The sequence below is a fragment of the Schistocerca americana genome, chromosome 2 (genome assembly GCF_021461395.2).
Source record: "Schistocerca americana isolate TAMUIC-IGC-003095 chromosome 2, iqSchAmer2.1, whole genome shotgun sequence".
Lineage (NCBI taxonomy): Eukaryota > Metazoa > Arthropoda > Insecta > Orthoptera > Acrididae > Schistocerca > Schistocerca americana.
Window position 1 is genome coordinate 641,442,209 of NC_060120.1, and position 22,186 is coordinate 641,464,394.

Sequence of the window (22,186 nt, forward strand, 5' to 3'; positions counted from 1 at the left end):
TTACGTTAAGCACCCATTTCGGATCACACCTTCTACATGCGAAACGCCACTCAGTAGTAGCAACGGAACGTGTATGTGGCAGATAGCATTAGGAAGAAATACGAAACTAAACCGCCTACCAATTGGAAGGACACAACATTCGATAGCGTACGTCTTTCGAATCAAACACCATCTCAAGATCTAAAAACGAATCGAAGTTTGGCACCATGGTGGTGTTTGGGAACGGTGCGTTCTCATTCATATTTAAGTGCTTACTTCTTGCAGTCATTTTAACGTATCGAGCCTATAATACCCCCAACTGTAGCACAACTGTCGCCTTTCGACAGTTTGCTTTCCGTCCGGCCGCCATACACGGAAGCGATCTGATAGGGCCTGGCTCCATCGCCAACAGCAGGAGCCTCTGGTCTCACAATTCGGCTACGAAGAACGTGGTTTGCTCTTCGAAAGAAACTTGAAAGCAACATCAGCGATGAGGTCATCGAAGGTGACAAATAATTGTTGCGAATCGAGATAATCGCGTAGTTCCACTAGTCGTTATACCTAATGCACAGGACATTTCTCATTTGCATTGGACAACGCTACACGACGATTCGGTGCTTATTTCTGCAGTAAGTAAGTGGGCCGACTACTTTCCTCCGATGGGATACCGACGTGGACAGATGCCATCATTAAATGATTCATGAGTGGGAGCTTGGTCAGCTGCACTGCAGCAGGGCATTACAGCGTTAACACCAGCCACAGTACGAAGCGTTTTCGAATCGACAAACGACTTCTTTCCGTAAGGACTAGCGAGGGACGCAGTTTCCGATGAGTCAGACGAGGTGGCCGAGTGGTCAGTCGCGCTTGCGACACCGTGCTGGTCGGACGTGTCAGTGCTCCGCTCCACCGCGTGTTCACAAGGCGTGTTTTCCACTCTTATTTCTGTTTGCTAGTGTTGTGTTATTCTGCAGTTTATATCGTTATCCATTTGTATTTTTGTTGCGTTCTTATTGTAGCGGGTTAACCGCTCGCTATCTGCTGCAATGTCCAGGTTATTTCCGCGAAAGTGTACACTCCGTTTTGATTTCGACAAGTCCACCCGATCTGTGCAACCGAGTTCACTGGAGATACATGACTGGATCGTTGATGTTATTGGGATTACATCTGACCAAGTGCACACCGCCTATTATGATACCGAGCAGTATTGTTTCTTTGTTAAATTACTGAATCCTGTATTACTGGAGAAGATCATGACGAAGCACGGAGGAAGTGCTATTTTCCGACACCGGGACGACTCTGTAAGTACAGTGCTCATTTCCAATGCCGATGTAGACTACACGAACGTGCGTATTTTCAACTTACCCCCTGAAGTAGAAAATTGTTATCTAAAGGAGGTCCTGTCCAAATTCGGTGACGTTAAACAGATTCGACTCGAACGGTGGTCAAGTCAACATAGGTTGCAATGTTACAGTGGCGTTCGATCTGTAGAAATGCATGTCAAGCAGAATATTCCATCCCATATACTTGTTTGTGACTATAAGGCTCACGTTACTTATATTGGCCAAACACCGACCTGTCATATCTGTAATGAGAGTGGTCACTTGCGTCAAGACTGCCCCAGGCGCATGTTTGTGTTAAAGAATTCCCTCCAGCAGCGTAAAAGGCTTACTTTGGCGGATGTAGTGGCAGCCAAGCCGATGACGGAGATTGGGCTCCCTAGTTCTGAAATGCCTTCGGAACAGCAACAAGAAATTCGTTCTGATGAGTTTCCGGTTCTGGTTCGGAGAGACAAAGGTGCGTTGCCCCCTGCAAAACTCGATGCCGCGACCAATAAGAGGCGCAGAACTTGTGACAGCAGTGGCTCTGATACCGACACCTCTAGTGCGCATGAGACCGCGAAAAAGGACGATCGGGAATCCGGCTCGGAAGCGAAAGCTCCGATCGGTGAGGCTATTGTGGACGCTTCTCCTCCCACAATTTCAAGTGCCGATACTTCCGTGGAAGTTAAGCAGTTGCCGCTGGCTAGTGCCTTAGAACTTCCGCGACAGCCAACTCAGGCCGACCAACCTGTACGTGTGGCTCACATTCCTGCAGGAAGTACACACACAGAGGCCTGTGATGGTGGTATACAAACATCTCTGAGCGCCGACGGTACACATCACGTGGCAGCCGCTTCGGTTCAGGACTCACAACAAGGGGAATGTCAACAACTCCAGGAAATAATACAAACAGAGCTGTCCGGGTCTGTCGGTGACAACAAACAGCTGCGGGCAGAGAATGTTGCCAAACAGGCTGATAGTGCGGGTGATAGTTCAGCTGCTCGCTCGCCGGCGGTGTCGCCGCGTGCCATCCCTTCGCGGGAAGTGCCGGGAGAGCAGCTTGACGTCACCCACGACCCTCCCACGCCGCCGGCTGCGGAGGTGCTCCACAGTGTCCGCCCCAGGATCCGTGTGCAACCTAATGTAAATGCTGTGCGTAAAAAGAGTAAGAACAAAGACGCACGAATACAACTCAGTGACGTCACAGACACGAATTTCCCGGCCACAAATATGGAATGGCATGACGATGTTGCCCTTTAAAGATATTTGCTCCTTCCGCCTCTTCCACGTACTGTCATAATGTCGCAGGCCTATACGATCACGACATTAAATATTAATGAAATCCGGTCGGAGGTGAAACTGAGTGCCTTAAAACAATATCTCTATGAGTCGGGAACAGATATCGCTCTTTTGCAGGAGGTGGCCATGCCACACTTAACTCTTCCTGGTTTTGTTGCTATTACAAATTTTTCCCCCGACTCGAACGTGGGGACTGCCATCTTACTTAGAGAAGGCATTCCCGCCACTCAAGTTGACAAGTTAGATTCCGGTAGAGGTGTGGGTGTCACCGTTTTTGGCGTCACCATCATTAACTTGTACGCGCCTTCTGGCAGTACCTATAGGGCGGAACGAGCAAACTTTTTTAAGGAACAAATCATCTATTTGTTACGGAAAAATCCCGAACGTGTTATCATTGGAGGTGATTTTAATTGTGTTTTATCCCAGAAAGATCAGTCCCCGAATTTTAATTATTCGCCTGAATTAAAGCGTCTCGTGACCGACCTCAAACTGAAAGACGCGTGGGAAATTAGGTACCCGACCTTGGTACGATTCACACACATCGTCGCGAATTCCTGCAGCAGAATTGACAGGATTTATGTTTCCGACGTTTTAGAGAATGTCTTGTTACAAATTGAAACAATACCCTCCAGCTTCTCTGATCACAGTGGTGTCGTTGCGTGCCTGAATTTGCTGCCACAACCAACGCGTTGGTATAAAAATCAATGGAACTTGAACGTCTCCTTATTAACGGATGCTGACCTAGAGGCGGCGGTGCGACGCGCTTGGGAGCAGTGCTTGCGCACTACCGCAAACTTTCGTAGCACCATAGCGTGGTGGACTCAGCATGCAAAACCCAAACTGCGAAAAGTTGTTATATTCTTCGGTATTGAAAGAGCAGCCGCGATAAAGAAGACGATGGAGTTCTACTACACTATCTTACGCGACCTCTGTGATAGAGCCGACGCCGCGCACACCAGAATAGACGACATTCGAAAAATAAAGGCGAAATTAATCAATCTTAAGAGGATGCAACTGGAAGGTCTTTAGATCAAATCTAAAGTGAAGTCGGTCAGGGACGATGAAACAGCCGCTCTATACCACCTTGTCAAACATGCTAAGAACAGAAGGAGGACTTTTATTGAGGCCCTGAAACTCGGTGATGGCACGACTGTCGACACCCAGCGAGAGATTATCAAGGCACTACACGACTATTTTGTTGACACCTACACGTCAGCGGCTACTCATGACGGCTGCTATGACGAACTGTTTAGTGCCATTTCCTCTACTATAACTAGAGAAGACAATGACACAATTTCATTAGAATTTAGTAATAAAGATGTTTTGGAGATTGTCTGCCACTCGCCGATCAGGAAGTCCCCTGGTCCTGACGGATTACCCATTGAATTTTACAGGAGGTATTGGCACATCATCGGGGACAAAATCACCCAATTAGTGAACGAAGTTTTTCAAGGGAAGCCTATACCACTTGCCTTTAAGGAATGCACAATTGTGCTTATCCCTAAAGGCAGAGGTACCAAAAATATCGCCAACTTCCGCCCCATTTCGTTGTTAAACTCCGATTATAAAATCGTCGCCCGTGCAATCAACACGCGAATGATGCCCCTCACTGCTAAATTCATTGGACGTCAGCAGACATGTGCCTTCGGGAGAACTGTATTGCAAACGGCAGCTTTTTACCGGGATATCATTGCGTTAACGAACGCCAGTAACGTGAAGTGTGGGCTGATCTTTCTGGACTTTTTTAAAGCCTTTGACCTCGTCGCTCACGAGTACCTCCTTGAAACCATGAAAAGATTCGGTTTCTTGCAGACCGCGATTGACATGATCACAAACATGGCACTGGGGATCAACGCAAGGCTTTCTGTCAACTCGCAACTAACCCAACCGATTCAAATCAACAGAGGGATTCCACAAGGCAGCCCTTTGTCCATGTTACTTTTTGTTCTTTCACTCGAACCTCTGTTACTCCAACTGCAGGCGAAACTCACAGGGCTAACACTTTCAGGAGCAAAACCTGTTGTAGGCGCCTATGCCGACGATGTGGGTGTGGTTGTCCGCAATGAGAATGATGTCACCACTTTAGCGGCTCACCTCCAGCAATACTGTTTGGCGTCGGGGGCTAAATTGAATGACAAGAAAAGTAAATTTCTTAACCTCTGTGGCCTCCAGCATTTGCGAGTTGGCTACGCTCAGGAAGTCAGCGTCCACAAGGCTCTCGGCATCATATTGACGGCGTCCTCTTTAAAGATGGCGGCGGCAAACTGGAAGGAAATAGTGCGTAAACTTAACGGTGCTCTCATTGACAATTCCCACAGAAGCCTCAATCAATTTGATCGGATTCATCTGGTCAACTCCTGTATTTTATCCAAAGCCTTCTACACGGCGCAGCTCCTTCCACTGCCTGCAGTCATTGCTAAGCAAATTATGTCGAAGGTAACCAATTTTATTTGGCGAGGGGAAATTTTTCGCGTGTCTGCCAAAACTGCGACACTCCACCCCCAGAATGGAGGGATGGGATTAGTAGATATCAAGGTGAAAGCGATGGCTCTCTATGTTACAAGGACGGCCGCTATTATTCACAATGATCCTTCCGGCATTACAGCGCAATTATTCACTGCCGTCAGGCCGCAAAGTCTTGACCCACCGTTGAATATTCAGCCCATCAGTTATCGGCTAAAACATATCAGAGATTATTACCTTTCACGGAGCTACATCAGTAAAGAGGTCATAAACTCTCCACATTTAACTGCACAAGCCATAATAGCGGACTGGAGACAACACGAAGGAACGAATCCATTGGCAACGAAGCTCGGTGGCATGAACTGGGATATCGTATGGCGCAATGTCAGTTCCCGTGTCCTCAGTTCCGATGCTCGCACTGCCTGGTACAAAGCCATCAATGATGTGGTTAGCACGAACGAGAGGTTACATAAAATCGGGCTCAGTGACACCCCTCTCTGTCGTCGCTGCCAACTGACGGATACAGTTATCCACCGTTACACCTGCGGGGACCGTCTCCAGAACTGGGTTTGGCTTCGACAAAAAATAGCTCTTATTACCAGGACTACAACCGCCAATGTTTCGTCAGCATTACTGTCTCGTCCTGATGTGCATTTTTATCCGCAGACGAAAAACAATGCAGTTTTGTGGTTGCTGGGTACCTATTCCAGCTACGTCTTTAATAATTTAGGCGGTGACAATTATTTGGAATTCAAGATGTTTATGGATATCGAATTCGCCAAAACATGTACGTACCCGAATCATGGGAAACTCTTCGGCAATATGCTTAAAATAGCGTTTCATCGCATGGGTATCGGATAGGTCAACTGAGTGTGAAGGGGTGAGGCCGGGCCGCGGGACACCAGTAGTGCCGCGAAGAGGCCCCACTGCTTCTGTGTCGCGTTCGGACTCCCCCTCCCACTGCGGCCTTCACTGACTCGCTGGACACTGGCTACAGGAACTTTCATTGAGTGAGATAAGAAGCTGTGTTTATGTTACGTTTATTCTTCGAGCAGCACTTCTACTATGCCCAAGGGCGAAGTCTTTTCGTTGTCTTTTTCACCATTCCAATTTATTTTCATAGAAGGTTACGGGTTTCGTTTTTCATAATAAAAAAAAAAAAAAAAAAACCAAAAAAAAAAAAAAAAAAAATAGTGGCGCAATTGGTTAGCGCACGGTACTTATAAGGCAGTAGCCGTGAGCAATGCCGGGGTTGTGCGTTCGAGCCTCACATGGGGCATACTTTTACCAATTGTTCCTTTTTTTATGTGCTCTCGTTGTGTCTTTACATCCGCTTTTTTTTACTGCTGTGTGGAAATGACCGAGGTGGTCAATCGGCGTTTTCAGTTTCAAGTTGGTTGATGTGGTGCTTTCCAGGTACGGCTTTCCATGACGCACGGAAAAAACAAAAAAAAAAAAAAGTGGTTAAGGCGTTGGACTGCTAATCCAATGTGCTCTGCACGCGTGGGTTCGAATCCCATCCTCGTCGAAGAATTTTACGTTAAGCACCCATTTCGGATCACACCTTCTACATGCGAAACGCCACTCAGTAGTAGCAACGGAACGTGTATGTGGCACATAGCATCTGTAAGAAATACGAAACTAAACCGCCTACCAATTGGAAGGACACAACATTCGATAGCGTACGTCTTTCGAATCAAACACCATCTCAAGATCTAAAAACGAATCGAAGTTTGGCACCATGGTGGTGTTTGGGAACGGTGCGTTCTCATTCATATTTAAGTGCGTGCTTCTTGCAGTCATTTTAACGTATCGAGCCTATAATACCCCCAACTGTAGCACAGTTTGCTTTCCGTCCGGCCGCCATACACGGAAGCGATCTGATAGGGCCTGGCTCCATCGCCAACAGCAGGAGCCTCTGGTCTCACAATTCGGCTACGAAGAACGTGGTTTGCTCTTCGAAAGAAACTTGAAAGCAACATCAGCGATGAGGTCATCGAAGGTGACAAATAATTGTTGCGAATCGAGATAATCGCGTAGTTCCACTAGTCGTTATACCTAATGCACAGGACATTTCTCATTTGCATTAGACAACGCTACACGACGATTCGGTGCTTATTTCTGCAGTAAGTAAGTGGGCCGACTACTTTCCTCCGATGGGATACCGACGTGGACAGATGCCATCATTAAATGATTCATGAGTGGGAGCTTGGTCAGCTGCATTGCAGCAGGGCATTACAGCGTTAACACCAGCCACAGTACGATGCGTTTTCGAATCGACAAACGACTTCTTTCCGTAAGGACTAGCGAGGGACGCAGTTTCCGATGCGTTAGACGAGGTGGCCGAGTGGTTAAGGCGTTGGACTGCTAATCCAATGTGCTCTGCACGCGTGGGTTCGAATCCCATCCTCGTCGAAGAATTTTACGTTAAGCACCCATTTCGGATTACACCTTCTACATGCGAAACGCCACTCAGTAGTAGCAACGGAACGTGTATGTGGCACATAGCATCTGTAAGAAATACGACACTAAACCGCCTACCAATTGGAAGGACACAACATTCGATAGCGTACGTCTTTCGAATCAAACACCATCTCAAGATCTAAAAACGAATCGAAGTTTGGCACCATGGTGGTGTTTGGGAACGGTGCGTTCTCATTCATATTAAAGTGCTTACTTCTTGCAGTCATTTTAACGTATCGAGCCTATAATACCCCCAACTGTAGCACAACTGTCGCCTTTCGACAGTTTGCTTTCCGTCCGGCCGCCATACACGGAAGCGATCTGATAGGGCCTGGCTCCATCGCCAACAGCAGGAGCCTCTGGTCTCACAATTCGGCTACGAAGAACGTGGTTTGCTCTTCGAAAGAAACTTGAAAGCAACATCAGCGATGAGGTCATCGAAGGTGACAAATAATTGTTGCGAATCGAGATAATCGCGTAGTTCCACTAGTCGTTATACCTAATGCACAGGACATTTCTCATTTGCATTAGACAACGCTACACGACGATTCGGTGCTTATTTCTGCAGTAAGTAAGTGGGCCGACTACTTTCCTCCGATGGGATACCGACGTGGACAGATGCCATCATTAAATGATTCATGAGTGGGAGCTTGGTCAGCTGCATTGCAGCAGGGCATTACAGCGTTAACACCAGCCACAGTACGATGCGTTTTCGAATCGACAAACGACTTCTTTCCGTAAGGACTAGCGAGGGACGCAGTTTCCGATGCGTCAGACGAGGTGGCCGAGTGGTTAAGGCGTTGGACTGCTAATCCAATGTGCTCTGCACGCGTGGGTTCGAATCCCATCCTCGTCGAAGAATTTTACGTTAAGCACCCATTTCGGATCACACCTTCTACATGCGAAACGCCACTCAGTAGTAGCAACGGAGCGTGTATGTGGCAGATAGCATCTGTAAGAAATACGAAACTAAACCGCCTACCAATTGGAAGGACACAACATTCGATAGCGTACGTCTTTCGAATCAAACACCATCTCAAGATCTAAAAACGAATCGAAGTTTGGCACCATGGTGGTGTTTGGGAACGGTGCGTTCTCATTCATATTTAAGTGCTTACTTCTTGCAGTCATTTTAACGTATCGAGCCTATAATACCCCCAACTGTAGCACAACTGTCGCCTTTCGACAGTTTGCTTTCCGTCCGGCCGCCATACACGGAAGCGATCTGATAGGGCCTGGCTCCATCGCCAACAGCAGGAGCCTCTGGTCTCACAATTGGGCTACGAAGAACGTGGTTTGCTCTTCGAAAGAAACTTGAAAGCAACATCAGCGATGAGGTCATCGAAGGTGACAAATAATTGTTGCGAATCGAGATAATCGCGTAGTTCCACTAGTCGTTATACCTAATGCACAGGACATTTCTCATTTGCATTAGACAACGCTACACGACGATTCGGTGCTTATTTCTGCAGTAAGTAAGTGGGCCGACTACTTTCCTCCGATGGGATACCGACGTGGACAGATGCCATCATTAAATGATTCATGAGTGGGAGCTTGGTCAGCTGCATTGCAGCAGGGCGTTACAGCGTTAACACCAGCCACAGTACGATGCGTTTTCGAATCGACAAACGACTTCTTGCCGTAAGGACTAGCGAGGGACGCAGTTTCCGATGCGTCAGACGAGGTGGCCGAGTGGTTAAGGCGTTGGACTGCTAATCCAATGTGCTCTGCACGCGTGGGTTCAAATCCCATCCTCGTCGAAGAATTTTACGTTAAGCACCCATTTCGGATCACACCTTCTACATGCGAAACGCCACTCAGTAGTAGCAACGGAACGTGTATGTGGCAGATAGCATCTGTAAGAAATACGAAACTAAACCGCCTACCAATTGGAAGGACACAACATTCGATAGCGTACGTCTTTCGAATCAAACACCATCTCAAGATCTAAAAACGAATCGAAGTTTGGCACCATGGTGGTGTTTGGGAACGGTGCGTTCTCATTCATATTTAAGTGCGTGCTTCTTGCAGTCATTTTAACGTATCGAGCCTATAATACCCCCAACTGTAGCACAGTTTGCTTTCCGTCCGGCCGCCATACACGGAAGCGATCTGATAGGGCCTGGCTCCATCGCCAACAGCAGGAGCCTCTGGTCTCACAATTCGGCTACGAAGAACGTGGTTTGCTCTTCGAAAGAAACTTGAAAGCAACATCAGCGATGAGGTCATCGAAGGTGACAAATAATTGTTGCGAATCGAGATAATCGCGTAGTTCCACTAGTCGTTATACCTAATGCACAGGACATTTCTCATTTGCATTAGACAACGCTACACGACGATTCGGTGCTTATTTCTGCAGTAAGTAAGTGGGCCGACTACTTTCCTCCGATGGGATACCGACGTGGACAGATGCCATCATTAAATGATTCATGAGTGGGAGCTTGGTCAGCTGCATTGCAGCAGGGCATTACAGCGTTAACACCAGCCACAGTACGATGCGTTTTCGAATCGACAAACGACTTCTTTCCGTAAGGACTAGCGAGGGACGCAGTTTCCGATGCGTCAGACGAGGTGGCCGAGTGGTTAAGGCGTTGGACTGCTAATCCAATGTGCTCTGCACGCGTGGGTTCGAATCCCATCCTCGTCGAAGAATTTTACGTTAAGCACCCATTTCGGATCACACCTTCTACATGCGAAACGCCACTCAGTAGTAGCAACGGAACGTGTATGTGGCAGATAGCATTAGGAAGAAATACGAAACTAAACCGCCTACCAATTGGAAGGACACAACATTCGATAGCGTACGTCTTTCGAATCAAACACCATCTCAAGATCTAAAAACGAATCGAAGTTTGGCACCATGGTGGTGTTTGGGAACGGTGCGTTCTCATTCATATTTAAGTGCTTACTTCTTGCAGTCATTTTAACGTATCGAGCCTATAATACCCCCAACTGTAGCACAACTGTCGCCTTTCGACAGTTTGCTTTCCGTCCGGCCGCCATACACGGAAGCGATCTGATAGGGCCTGGCTCCATCGCCAACAGCAGGAGCCTCTGGTCTCACAATTCGGCTACGAAGAACGTGGTTTGCTCTTCGAAAGAAACTTGAAAGCAACATCAGCGATGAGGTCATCGAAGGTGACAAATAATTGTTGCGAATCGAGATAATCGCGTAGTTCCACTAGTCGTTATACCTAATGCACAGGACATTTCTCATTTGCATTGGACAACGCTACACGACGATTCGGTGCTTATTTCTGCAGTAAGTAAGTGGGCCGACTACTTTCCTCCGATGGGATACCGACGTGGACAGATGCCATCATTAAATGATTCATGAGTGGGAGCTTGGTCAGCTGCACTGCAGCAGGGCATTACAGCGTTAACACCAGCCACAGTACGAAGCGTTTTCGAATCGACAAACGACTTCTTTCCGTAAGGACTAGCGAGGGACGCAGTTTCCGATGAGTCAGACGAGGTGGCCGAGTGGTCAGTCGCGCTTGCGACACCGTGCTGGTCGGACGTGTCAGTGCTCCGCTCCACCGCGTGTTCACAAGGCGTGTTTTCCACTCTTATTTCTGTTTGCTAGTGTTGTGTTATTCTGCAGTTTATATCGTTATCCATTTGTATTTTTGTTGCGTTCTTATTGTAGCGGGTTAACCGCTCGCTATCTGCTGCAATGTCCAGGTTATTTCCGCGAAAGTGTACACTCCGTTTTGATTTCGACAAGTCCACCCGATCTGTGCAACCGAGTTCACTGGAGATACATGACTGGATCGTTGATGTTATTGGGATTACATCTGACCAAGTGCACACCGCCTATTATGATACCGAGCAGTATTGTTTCTTTGTTAAATTACTGAATCCTGTATTACTGGAGAAGATCATGACGAAGCACGGAGGAAGTGCTATTTTCCGACACCGGGACGACTCTGTAAGTACAGTGCTCATTTCCAATGCCGATGTAGACTACACGAACGTGCGTATTTTCAACTTACCCCCTGAAGTAGAAAATTGTTATCTAAAGGAGGTCCTGTCCAAATTCGGTGACGTTAAACAGATTCGACTCGAACGGTGGTCAAGTCAACATAGGTTGCAATGTTACAGTGGCGTTCGATCTGTAGAAATGCATGTCAAGCAGAATATTCCATCCCATATACTTGTTTGTGACTATAAGGCTCACGTTACTTATATTGGCCAAACACCGACCTGTCATATCTGTAATGAGAGTGGTCACTTGCGTCAAGACTGCCCCAGGCGCATGTTTGTGTTAAAGAATTCCCTCCAGCAGCGTAAAAGGCTTACTTTGGCGGATGTAGTGGCAGCCAAGCCGATGACGGAGATTGGGCTCCCTAGTTCTGAAATGCCTTCGGAACAGCAACAAGAAATTCGTTCTGATGAGTTTCCGGTTCTGGTTCGGAGAGACAAAGGTGCGTTGCCCCCTGCAAAACTCGATGCCGCGACCAATAAGAGGCGCAGAACTTGTGACAGCAGTGGCTCTGATACCGACACCTCTAGTGCGCATGAGACCGCGAAAAAGGACGATCGGGAATCCGGCTCGGAAGCGAAAGCTCCGATCGGTGAGGCTATTGTGGACGCTTCTCCTCCCACAATTTCAAGTGCCGATACTTCCGTGGAAGTTAAGCAGTTGCCGCTGGCTAGTGCCTTAGAACTTCCGCGACAGCCAACTCAGGCCGACCAACCTGTACGTGTGGCTCACATTCCTGCAGGAAGTACACACACAGAGGCCTGTGATGGTGGTATACAAACATCTCTGAGCGCCGACGGTACACATCACGTGGCAGCCGCTTCGGTTCAGGACTCACAACAAGGGGAATGTCAACAACTCCAGGAAATAATACAAACAGAGCTGTCCGGGTCTGTCGGTGACAACAAACAGCTGCGGGCAGAGAATGTTGCCAAACAGGCTGATAGTGCGGGTGATAGTTCAGCTGCTCGCTCGCCGGCGGTGTCGCCGCGTGCCATCCCTTCGCGGGAAGTGCCGGGAGAGCAGCTTGACGTCACCCACGACCCTCCCACGCCGCCGGCTGCGGAGGTGCTCCACAGTGTCCGCCCCAGGATCCGTGTGCAACCTAATGTAAATGCTGTGCGTAAAAAGAGTAAGAACAAAGACGCACGAATACAACTCAGTGACGTCACAGACACGAATTTCCCGGCCACAAATATGGAATGGCATGACGATGTTGCCCTTTAAAGATATTTGCTCCTTCCGCCTCTTCCACGTACTGTCATAATGTCGCAGGCCTATACGATCACGACATTAAATATTAATGAAATCCGGTCGGAGGTGAAACTGAGTGCCTTAAAACAATATCTCTATGAGTCGGGAACAGATATCGCTCTTTTGCAGGAGGTGGCCATGCCACACTTAACTCTTCCTGGTTTTGTTGCTATTACAAATTTTTCCCCCGACTCGAACGTGGGGACTGCCATCTTACTTAGAGAAGGCATTCCCGCCACTCAAGTTGACAAGTTAGATTCCGGTAGAGGTGTGGGTGTCACCGTTTTTGGCGTCACCATCATTAACTTGTACGCGCCTTCTGGCAGTACCTATAGGGCGGAACGAGCAAACTTTTTTAAGGAACAAATCATCTATTTGTTACGGAAAAATCCCGAACGTGTTATCATTGGAGGTGATTTTAATTGTGTTTTATCCCAGAAAGATCAGTCCCCGAATTTTAATTATTCGCCTGAATTAAAGCGTCTCGTGACCGACCTCAAACTGAAAGACGCGTGGGAAATTAGGTACCCGACCTTGGTACGATTCACACACATCGTCGCGAATTCCTGCAGCAGAATTGACAGGATTTATGTTTCCGACGTTTTAGAGAATGTCTTGTTACAAATTGAAACAATACCCTCCAGCTTCTCTGATCACAGTGGTGTCGTTGCGTGCCTGAATTTGCTGCCACAACCAACGCGTTGGTATAAAAATCAATGGAACTTGAACGTCTCCTTATTAACGGATGCTGACCTAGAGGCGGCGGTGCGACGCGCTTGGGAGCAGTGCTTGCGCACTACCGCAAACTTTCGTAGCACCATAGCGTGGTGGACTCAGCATGCAAAACCCAAACTGCGAAAAGTTGTTATATTCTTCGGTATTGAAAGAGCAGCCGCGATAAAGAAGACGATGGAGTTCTACTACACTATCTTACGCGACCTCTGTGATAGAGCCGACGCCGCGCACACCAGAATAGACGACATTCGAAAAATAAAGGCGAAATTAATCAATCTTAAGAGGATGCAACTGGAAGGTCTTTAGATCAAATCTAAAGTGAAGTCGGTCAGGGACGATGAAACAGCCGCTCTATACCACCTTGTCAAACATGCTAAGAACAGAAGGAGGACTTTTATTGAGGCCCTGAAACTCGGTGATGGCACGACTGTCGACACCCAGCGAGAGATTATCAAGGCACTACACGACTATTTTGTTGACACCTACACGTCAGCGGCTACTCATGACGGCTGCTATGACGAACTGTTTAGTGCCATTTCCTCTACTATAACTAGAGAAGACAATGACACAATTTCATTAGAATTTAGTAATAAAGATGTTTTGGAGATTGTCTGCCACTCGCCGATCAGGAAGTCCCCTGGTCCTGACGGATTACCCATTGAATTTTACAGGAGGTATTGGCACATCATCGGGGACAAAATCACCCAATTAGTGAACGAAGTTTTTCAAGGGAAGCCTATACCACTTGCCTTTAAGGAATGCACAATTGTGCTTATCCCTAAAGGCAGAGGTACCAAAAATATCGCCAACTTCCGCCCCATTTCGTTGTTAAACTCCGATTATAAAATCGTCGCCCGTGCAATCAACACGCGAATGATGCCCCTCACTGCTAAATTCATTGGACGTCAGCAGACATGTGCCTTCGGGAGAACTGTATTGCAAACGGCAGCTTTTTACCGGGATATCATTGCGTTAACGAACGCCAGTAACGTGAAGTGTGGGCTGATCTTTCTGGACTTTTTTAAAGCCTTTGACCTCGTCGCTCACGAGTACCTCCTTGAAACCATGAAAAGATTCGGTTTCTTGCAGACCGCGATTGACATGATCACAAACATGGCACTGGGGATCAACGCAAGGCTTTCTGTCAACTCGCAACTAACCCAACCGATTCAAATCAACAGAGGGATTCCACAAGGCAGCCCTTTGTCCATGTTACTTTTTGTTCTTTCACTCGAACCTCTGTTACTCCAACTGCAGGCGAAACTCACAGGGCTAACACTTTCAGGAGCAAAACCTGTTGTAGGCGCCTATGCCGACGATGTGGGTGTGGTTGTCCGCAATGAGAATGATGTCACCACTTTAGCGGCTCACCTCCAGCAATACTGTTTGGCGTCGGGGGCTAAATTGAATGACAAGAAAAGTAAATTTCTTAACCTCTGTGGCCTCCAGCATTTGCGAGTTGGCTACGCTCAGGAAGTCAGCGTCCACAAGGCTCTCGGCATCATATTGACGGCGTCCTCTTTAAAGATGGCGGCGGCAAACTGGAAGGAAATAGTGCGTAAACTTAACGGTGCTCTCATTGACAATTCCCACAGAAGCCTCAATCAATTTGATCGGATTCATCTGGTCAACTCCTGTATTTTATCCAAAGCCTTCTACACGGCGCAGCTCCTTCCACTGCCTGCAGTCATTGCTAAGCAAATTATGTCGAAGGTAACCAATTTTATTTGGCGAGGGGAAATTTTTCGCGTGTCTGCCAAAACTGCGACACTCCACCCCCAGAATGGAGGGATGGGATTAGTAGATATCAAGGTGAAAGCGATGGCTCTCTATGTTACAAGGACGGCCGCTATTATTCACAATGATCCTTCCGGCATTACAGCGCAATTATTCACTGCCGTCAGGCCGCAAAGTCTTGACCCACCGTTGAATATTCAGCCCATCAGTTATCGGCTAAAACATATCAGAGATTATTACCTTTCACGGAGCTACATCAGTAAAGAGGTCATAAACTCTCCACATTTAACTGCACAAGCCATAATAGCGGACTGGAGACAACACGAAGGAACGAATCCATTGGCAACGAAGCTCGGTGGCATGAACTGGGATATCGTATGGCGCAATGTCAGTTCCCGTGTCCTCAGTTCCGATGCTCGCACTGCCTGGTACAAAGCCATCAATGATGTGGTTAGCACGAACGAGAGGTTACATAAAATCGGGCTCAGTGACACCCCTCTCTGTCGTCGCTGCCAACTGACGGATACAGTTATCCACCGTTACACCTGCGGGGACCGTCTCCAGAACTGGGTTTGGCTTCGACAAAAAATAGCTCTTATTACCAGGACTACAACCGCCAATGTTTCGTCAGCATTACTGTCTCGTCCTGATGTGCATTTTTATCCGCAGACGAAAAACAATGCAGTTTTGTGGTTGCTGGGTACCTATTCCAGCTACGTCTTTAATAATTTAGGCGGTGACAATTATTTGGAATTCAAGATGTTTATGGATATCGAATTCGCCAAAACATGTACGTACCCGAATCATGGGAAACTCTTCGGCAATATGCTTAAAATAGCGTTTCATCGCATGGGTATCGGATAGGTCAACTGAGTGTGAAGGGGTGAGGCCGGGCCGCGGGACACCAGTAGTGCCGCGAAGAGGCCCCACTGCTTCTGTGTCGCGTTCGGACTCCCCCTCCCACTGCGGCCTTCACTGACTCGCTGGACACTGGCTACAGGAACTTTCATTGAGTGAGATAAGAAGCTGTGTTTATGTTACGTTTATTCTTCGAGCAGCACTTCTACTATGCCCAAGGGCGAAGTCTTTTCGTTGTCTTTTTCACCATTCCAATTTATTTTCATAGAAGGTTACGGGTTTCGTTTTTCATAATAAAAAAAAAAAAAAAAACCAAAAAAAAAAAAAAAAAAAAATAGTGGCGCAATTGGTTAGCGCACGGTACTTATAAGGCAGTAGCCGTGAGCAATGCCGGGGTTGTGCGTTCGAGCCTCACATGGGGCATACTTTTACCAATTGTTCCTTTTTTTATGTGCTCTCGTTGTGTCTTTACATCCGCTTTTTTTTACTGCTGTGTGGAAATGACCGAGGTGGTCAATCGGCGTTTTCAGTTTCAAGTTGGTTGATGTGGTGCTTTCCAGGTACGGCTTTCCATGACGCACGGAAAAAACAAAAAAAAAAAAAAGTGGTTAAGGCGTTGGACTGCTAATCCAATGTGCTCTGCACGCGTGGGTTCGAATCCCATCCTCGTCGAAGAATTTTACGTTAAGCACCCATTTCGGATCACACCTTCTACATGCGAAACGCCACTCAGTAGTAGCAACGGAACGTGTATGTGGCACATAGCATCTGTAAGAAATACGAAACTAAACCGCCTACCAATTGGAAGGACACAACATTCGATAGCGTACGTCTTTCGAATCAAACACCATCTCAAGATCTAAAAACGAATCGAAGTTTGGCACCATGGTGGTGTTTGGGAACGGTGCGTTCTCATTCATATTTAAGTGCTTACTTCTTGCAGTCATTTTAACGTATCGAGCCTATAATACCCCCAACTGTAGCACAGTTTGCTTTCCGTCCGGCCGCCATACACGGAAGCGATCTGATAGGGCCTGGCTCCATCGCCAACAGCAGGAGCCTCTGGTCTCACAATTCGGCTACGAAGAACGTGGTTTGCTCTTCGAAAGAAACTTGAAAGCAACATCAGCGATGAGGTCATCGAAGGTGACAAATAATTGTTGCGAATCGAGATAATCGCGTAGTTCCACTAGTCGTTATACCTAATGCACAGGACATTTCTCATTTGCATTAGACAACGCTACACGACGATTCGGTGCTTATTTCTGCAGTAAGTAAGTGGGCCGACTACTTTCCTCCGATGGGATACCGACGTGGACAGATGCCATCATTAAATGATTCATGAGTGGGAGCTTGGTCAGCTGCACTGCAGCAGGGCATTACAGCGTTAACACCAGCCACAGTACGAAGCGTTTTCGAATCGACAAACGACTTCTTTCCGTAAGGACTAGCGAGGGACGCAGTTTTCGATGAGTCAGACGAGGTGGCCGAGTGGTTAAGGCGTTGGACTGCTAATCCAATGTGCTCTGCACGCGTGGGTTCGAATCCCATCCTCGTCGAAGAATTTTACGTTAAGCACCCATTGCGGATCACACCTTCTACATGCGAAACGCCACTCAGTAGTAGCAACGGAACGTGTATGTGGCACATAGCATCTGTAAGAAATACGAAACTAAACCGCCTACCAATTGGAAGGACACAACATTCGATAGCGTACGTCTTTCGAATCAAACACCATCTCAAGATCTAAAAACGAATCGAAGTTTGGCACCATGGTGGTGTTTGGGAACGGTGCGTTCTCATTCATATTTAAGTGCTTACTTCTTGCAGTCATTTTAACGTATCGAGCCTATAATACCCCCAACTGTAGCACAGTTTGCTTTCCGTCCGGCCGCCATACACGGAAGCGATCTGATAGGGCCTGGCTCCATCGCCAACAGCAGGAGCCTCTGGTCTCACAATTCGGCTACGAAGAACGTGGTTTGCTCTTCGAAAGAAACTTGAAAGCAACATCAGCGATGAGGTCATCGAAGGTGACAAATAATTGTTGCGAATCGAGATAATCGCGTAGTTCCACTAGTCGTTATACCTAATGCACAGGACATTTCTCATTTGCATTAGACAACGCTACACGACGATTCGGTGCTTATTTCTGCAGTAAGTAAGTGGGCCGACTACTTTCCTCCGATGGGATACCGACGTGGACAGATGCCATCATTAAATGATTCATGAGTGGGAGCTTGATCAGCTGCACTGCAGCAGGGCATTACAGCGTTAACACCAGCCACAGTACGAAGCGTTTTCGAATCGACAAATGACTTCTTTCCGCAAGGACTAGCGAGGGACGCAGTTTTCGATGAGTCAGACGAGGTGGCCGAGTGGTTAAGGCGTTGGACTGCTAATCCAATGTGCTCTGCACGCGTGGGTTCGAATCCCATCCTCGTCGAAGAATTTTACGTTAAGCACCCATTTCGGATCACACCTTCTACATGCGAAACGCCACTCAGTAGTAGCAACGGAACGTGTATGTGGCACATAGCATCTGTAAGAAATACGAAACTAAACCGCCTACCAATTGGAAGGACACAACATTCGATAGCGTACGTCTTTCGAATCAAACACCATCTCAAGATCTAAAAACGAATCGAAGTTTGGCACCATGGTGGTGTTTGGGAACGGTGCGTTCTCATTCATATTTAAGTGCTTACTTCTTGCAGTCATTTTAACGTATCGAGCCTATAATACCCCCAACTGTAGCACAACTGTCGCCTTTCGACAGTTTGCTTTCCGTCCGGCCGCCATACACGGAAGCGATCTGATAGGGCCTGGCTCCATCGCCAACAGCAGGAGCCTCTGGTCTCACAATTCGGCTACGAAGAACGTGGTTTGCTCTTCGAAAGAAACTTGAAAGCAACATCAGCGATGAGGTCATCGAAGGTGACAAATAATTGTTGCGAATCGAGATAATCGCGTAGTTCCACTAGTCGTTATACCTAATGCACAGGACATTTCTCATTTGCATTAGACAACGCTACACGACGATTCGGTGCTTATTTCTGCAGTAAGTAAGTGGGCCGACTACTTTCCTCCGATGGGATACCGACGTGGACAGATGCCATCATTAAATGATTCATGAGTGGGAGCTTGGTCAGCTGCATTGCAGCAGGGCATTACAGCGTTAACACCAGCCACAGTACGATGCGTTTTCGAATCGACAAACGACTTCTTTCCGTAAGGACTAGCGAGGGACGCAGTTTCCGATGCGTCAGACGAGGTGGCCGAGTGGTTAAGGCGTTGGACTGCTGATCCAATGTGCTCTGCACGCGTGGGTTCGAATCCCATCCTCGTCGAAGAATTTTACGTTAAGCACCCATTTCGGATCACACCTTCTACATGCGAAACGCCACTCAGTAGTAGCAACGGAACGTGTATGTGGCAGATAGCATCTGTAAGAAATACGAAACTAAACAGCCTACCAATTGGAAGGACACAACATTCGATAGCGTACGTCTTTCGAATCAAACACCATCTCAAGATCTAAAAACGAATCGAAGTTTGGCACCATGGTGGTGTTTGGGAACGGTGCGTTCTCATTCATATTTAAGTGCTTACTTCTTGCAGTCATTTTAACGTATCGAGCCTATAATACCCCCAACTGTAGCACAACTGTCGCCTTTCGACAGTTTGCTTTCCGTCCGGCCGCCATACACGGAAGCGATCTGATAGGGCCTGGCTCCATCGCCAACAGCAGGAGCCTCTGGTCTCACAATTCGGCTACGAAGAACGTGGTTTGCTCTTCGAAAGAAACTTGAAAGCAACATCAGCGATGAGGTCATCGAAGGTGACAAATAATTGTTGCGAATCGAGATAATCGCGTAGTTCCACTAGTCGTTATACCTAATGCACAGGACATTTCTCATTTGCATTAGACAACGCTACACGACGATTCGGTGCTTATTTCTGCAGTAAGTAAGTGGGCCGACTACTTTCCTCCGATGGGATACCGACGTGGACAGATGCCATCATTAAATGATTCATGAGTGGGAGCTTGGTCAGCTGCATTGCAGCAGGGCATTACAGCGTTAACACCAGCCACAGTACGATGCGTTTTCGAATCGACAAACGACTTCTTTCCGTAAGGACTAGCGAGGGACGCAGTTTCCGATGCGTCAGACGAGGTGGCCGAGTGGTTAAGGCGTTGGACTGCTAATCCAATGTGCTCTGCACGCGTGGGTTCGAATCCCATCCTCGTCGAAGAATTTTACGTTAAGCACCCATTTCGGATCACACCTTCTACATGCGAAACGCCACTCAGTAGTAGCAACGGAGCGTGTATGTGGCAGATAGCATCTGTAAGAAATACGAAACTAAACCGCCTACCAATTGGAAGGACACAACATTCGATAGCGTACGTCTTTCGAATCAAACACCATCTCAAGATCTAAAAACGAATCGAAGTTTGGCACCATGGTGGTGTTTGGGAACGGTGCGTTCTCATTCATATTTAAGTGCTTACTTCTTGCAGTCATTTTAACGTATCGAGCCTATAATACCCCCAACTGTAGCACAACTGTCGCCTTTCGACAGTTTGCTTTCCGTCCGGCCGCCATACACGGAAGCGATCTGATAGGGCCTGGCTCCATCGCCAACAGCAGGAGCCTCTGGTCTCACAATTCGGCTACGAAGAACGTGGTTTGCTCTTCGAAAGAAACTTGAAAGCAACATCAGCGATGAGGTCATCGAAGGTGACAAATAATTGTTGCGAATCGAGATAATCGCGTAGTTCCACTAGTCGTTATACCTAATGCACAGGACATTTCTCATTTGCATTAGACAACGCTACACGACGATTCGGTGCTTATTTCTGCAGTAAGTAAGTGGGCCGACTACTTTCCTCCGATGGGATACCGACGTGGACAGATGCCATCATTAAATGATTCATGAGTGGGAGCTTGGTCAGCTGCATTGCAGCAGGGCATTACAGCGTTAACACCAGCCACAGTACGATGCGTTTTCGAATCGACAAACGACTTCTTTCCGTAAGGACTAGCGAGGGACGCAGTTTCCGATGCGTCAGACGAGGTGGCCGAGTGGTTAAGGCGTTGGACTGCTAATCCAATGTGCTCTGCACGCGTGGGTTCGAATCCCATCCTCGTCGAAGAATTTTACGTTAAGCACCCATTTCGGATCACACCTTCTACATGCGAAACGCCACTCAGTAGTAGCAACGGAGCGTGTATGTGGCAGATAGCATCTGTAAGAAATACGAAACTAAACCGCCTACCAATTGGAAGGACACAACATTCGATAGCGTACGTCTTTCGAATCAAACACCATCTCAAGATCTAAAAACGAATCGAAGTTTGGCACCATGGTGGTGTTTGGGAACGGTGCGTTCTCATTCATATTTAAGTGCTTACTTCTTGCAGTCATTTTAACGTATCGAGCCTATAATACCCCCAACTGTAGCACAACTGTCGCCTTTCGACAGTTTGCTTTCCGTCCGGCCGCCATACACGGAAGCGATCTGATAGGGCCTGGCTCCATCGCCAACAGCAGGAGCCTCTGGTCTCACAATTCGGCTACGAAGAACGTGGTTTGCTCTTCGAAAGAAACTTGAAAGCAACATCAGCGATGAGGTCATCGAAGGTGACAAATAATTGTTGCGAATCGAGATAATCGCGTAGTTCCACTAGTCGTTATACCTAATGCACAGGACATTTCTCATTTGCATTAGACAACGCTACACGACGATTCGGTGCTTATTTCTGCAGTAAGTAAGTGGGCCGACTACTTTCCTCCGATGGGATACCGACGTGGACAGATGCCATCATTAAATGATTCATGAGTGGGAGCTTGGTCAGCTGCATTGCAGCAGGGCATTACAGCGTTAACACCAGCCACAGTACGATGCGTTTTCGAATCGACAAACGACTTCTTTCCGTAAGGACTAGCGAGGGACGCAGTTTCCGATGCGTCAGACGAGGTGGCCGAGTGGTTAAGGCGTTGGACTGCTGATCCAATGTGCTCTGCACGCGTGGGTTCGAATCCCATCCTCGTCGAAGAATTTTACGTTAAGCACCCATTTCGGATC

General features: G+C 47.5%; 10 non-coding genes across 10 annotated transcripts; all 10 read left to right on the top strand.

The window, feature by feature from the left end:
* The first annotated feature begins 7,393 nt into the window (after positions 1-7,393).
* Trnas-gcu lies at positions 7,394-7,475 on the top strand. The gene has a single exon. It is a non-coding gene; the product is annotated as a tRNA-Ser (tRNA).
* Positions 7,476-8,297: 822 nt separating this feature from the next.
* Trnas-gcu lies at positions 8,298-8,379 on the top strand. Its single transcript has one exon. It is a non-coding gene; the product is annotated as a tRNA-Ser (tRNA).
* An 822-nt stretch (positions 8,380-9,201) lies between these two features.
* Trnas-gcu lies at positions 9,202-9,283 on the top strand. The gene has a single exon. It is a non-coding gene; the product is annotated as a tRNA-Ser (tRNA).
* An 805-nt stretch (positions 9,284-10,088) lies between these two features.
* On the top strand, positions 10,089-10,170 carry Trnas-gcu. Its single transcript has one exon. It is a non-coding gene; the product is annotated as a tRNA-Ser (tRNA).
* Positions 10,171-17,569: 7,399 nt separating this feature from the next.
* Positions 17,570-17,651, top strand: Trnas-gcu. Its single transcript has one exon. It is a non-coding gene; the product is annotated as a tRNA-Ser (tRNA).
* An 805-nt stretch (positions 17,652-18,456) lies between these two features.
* On the top strand, positions 18,457-18,538 carry Trnas-gcu. The gene has a single exon. It is a non-coding gene; the product is annotated as a tRNA-Ser (tRNA).
* Positions 18,539-19,360: 822 nt separating this feature from the next.
* Positions 19,361-19,442, top strand: Trnas-gcu. The gene has a single exon. It is a non-coding gene; the product is annotated as a tRNA-Ser (tRNA).
* An 822-nt stretch (positions 19,443-20,264) lies between these two features.
* Positions 20,265-20,346, top strand: Trnas-gcu. Its single transcript has one exon. It is a non-coding gene; the product is annotated as a tRNA-Ser (tRNA).
* An 822-nt stretch (positions 20,347-21,168) lies between these two features.
* On the top strand, positions 21,169-21,250 carry Trnas-gcu. Its single transcript has one exon. It is a non-coding gene; the product is annotated as a tRNA-Ser (tRNA).
* Positions 21,251-22,072: 822 nt separating this feature from the next.
* Positions 22,073-22,154, top strand: Trnas-gcu. The gene has a single exon. It is a non-coding gene; the product is annotated as a tRNA-Ser (tRNA).
* Positions 22,155-22,186: the final 32 nt, after the last annotated feature.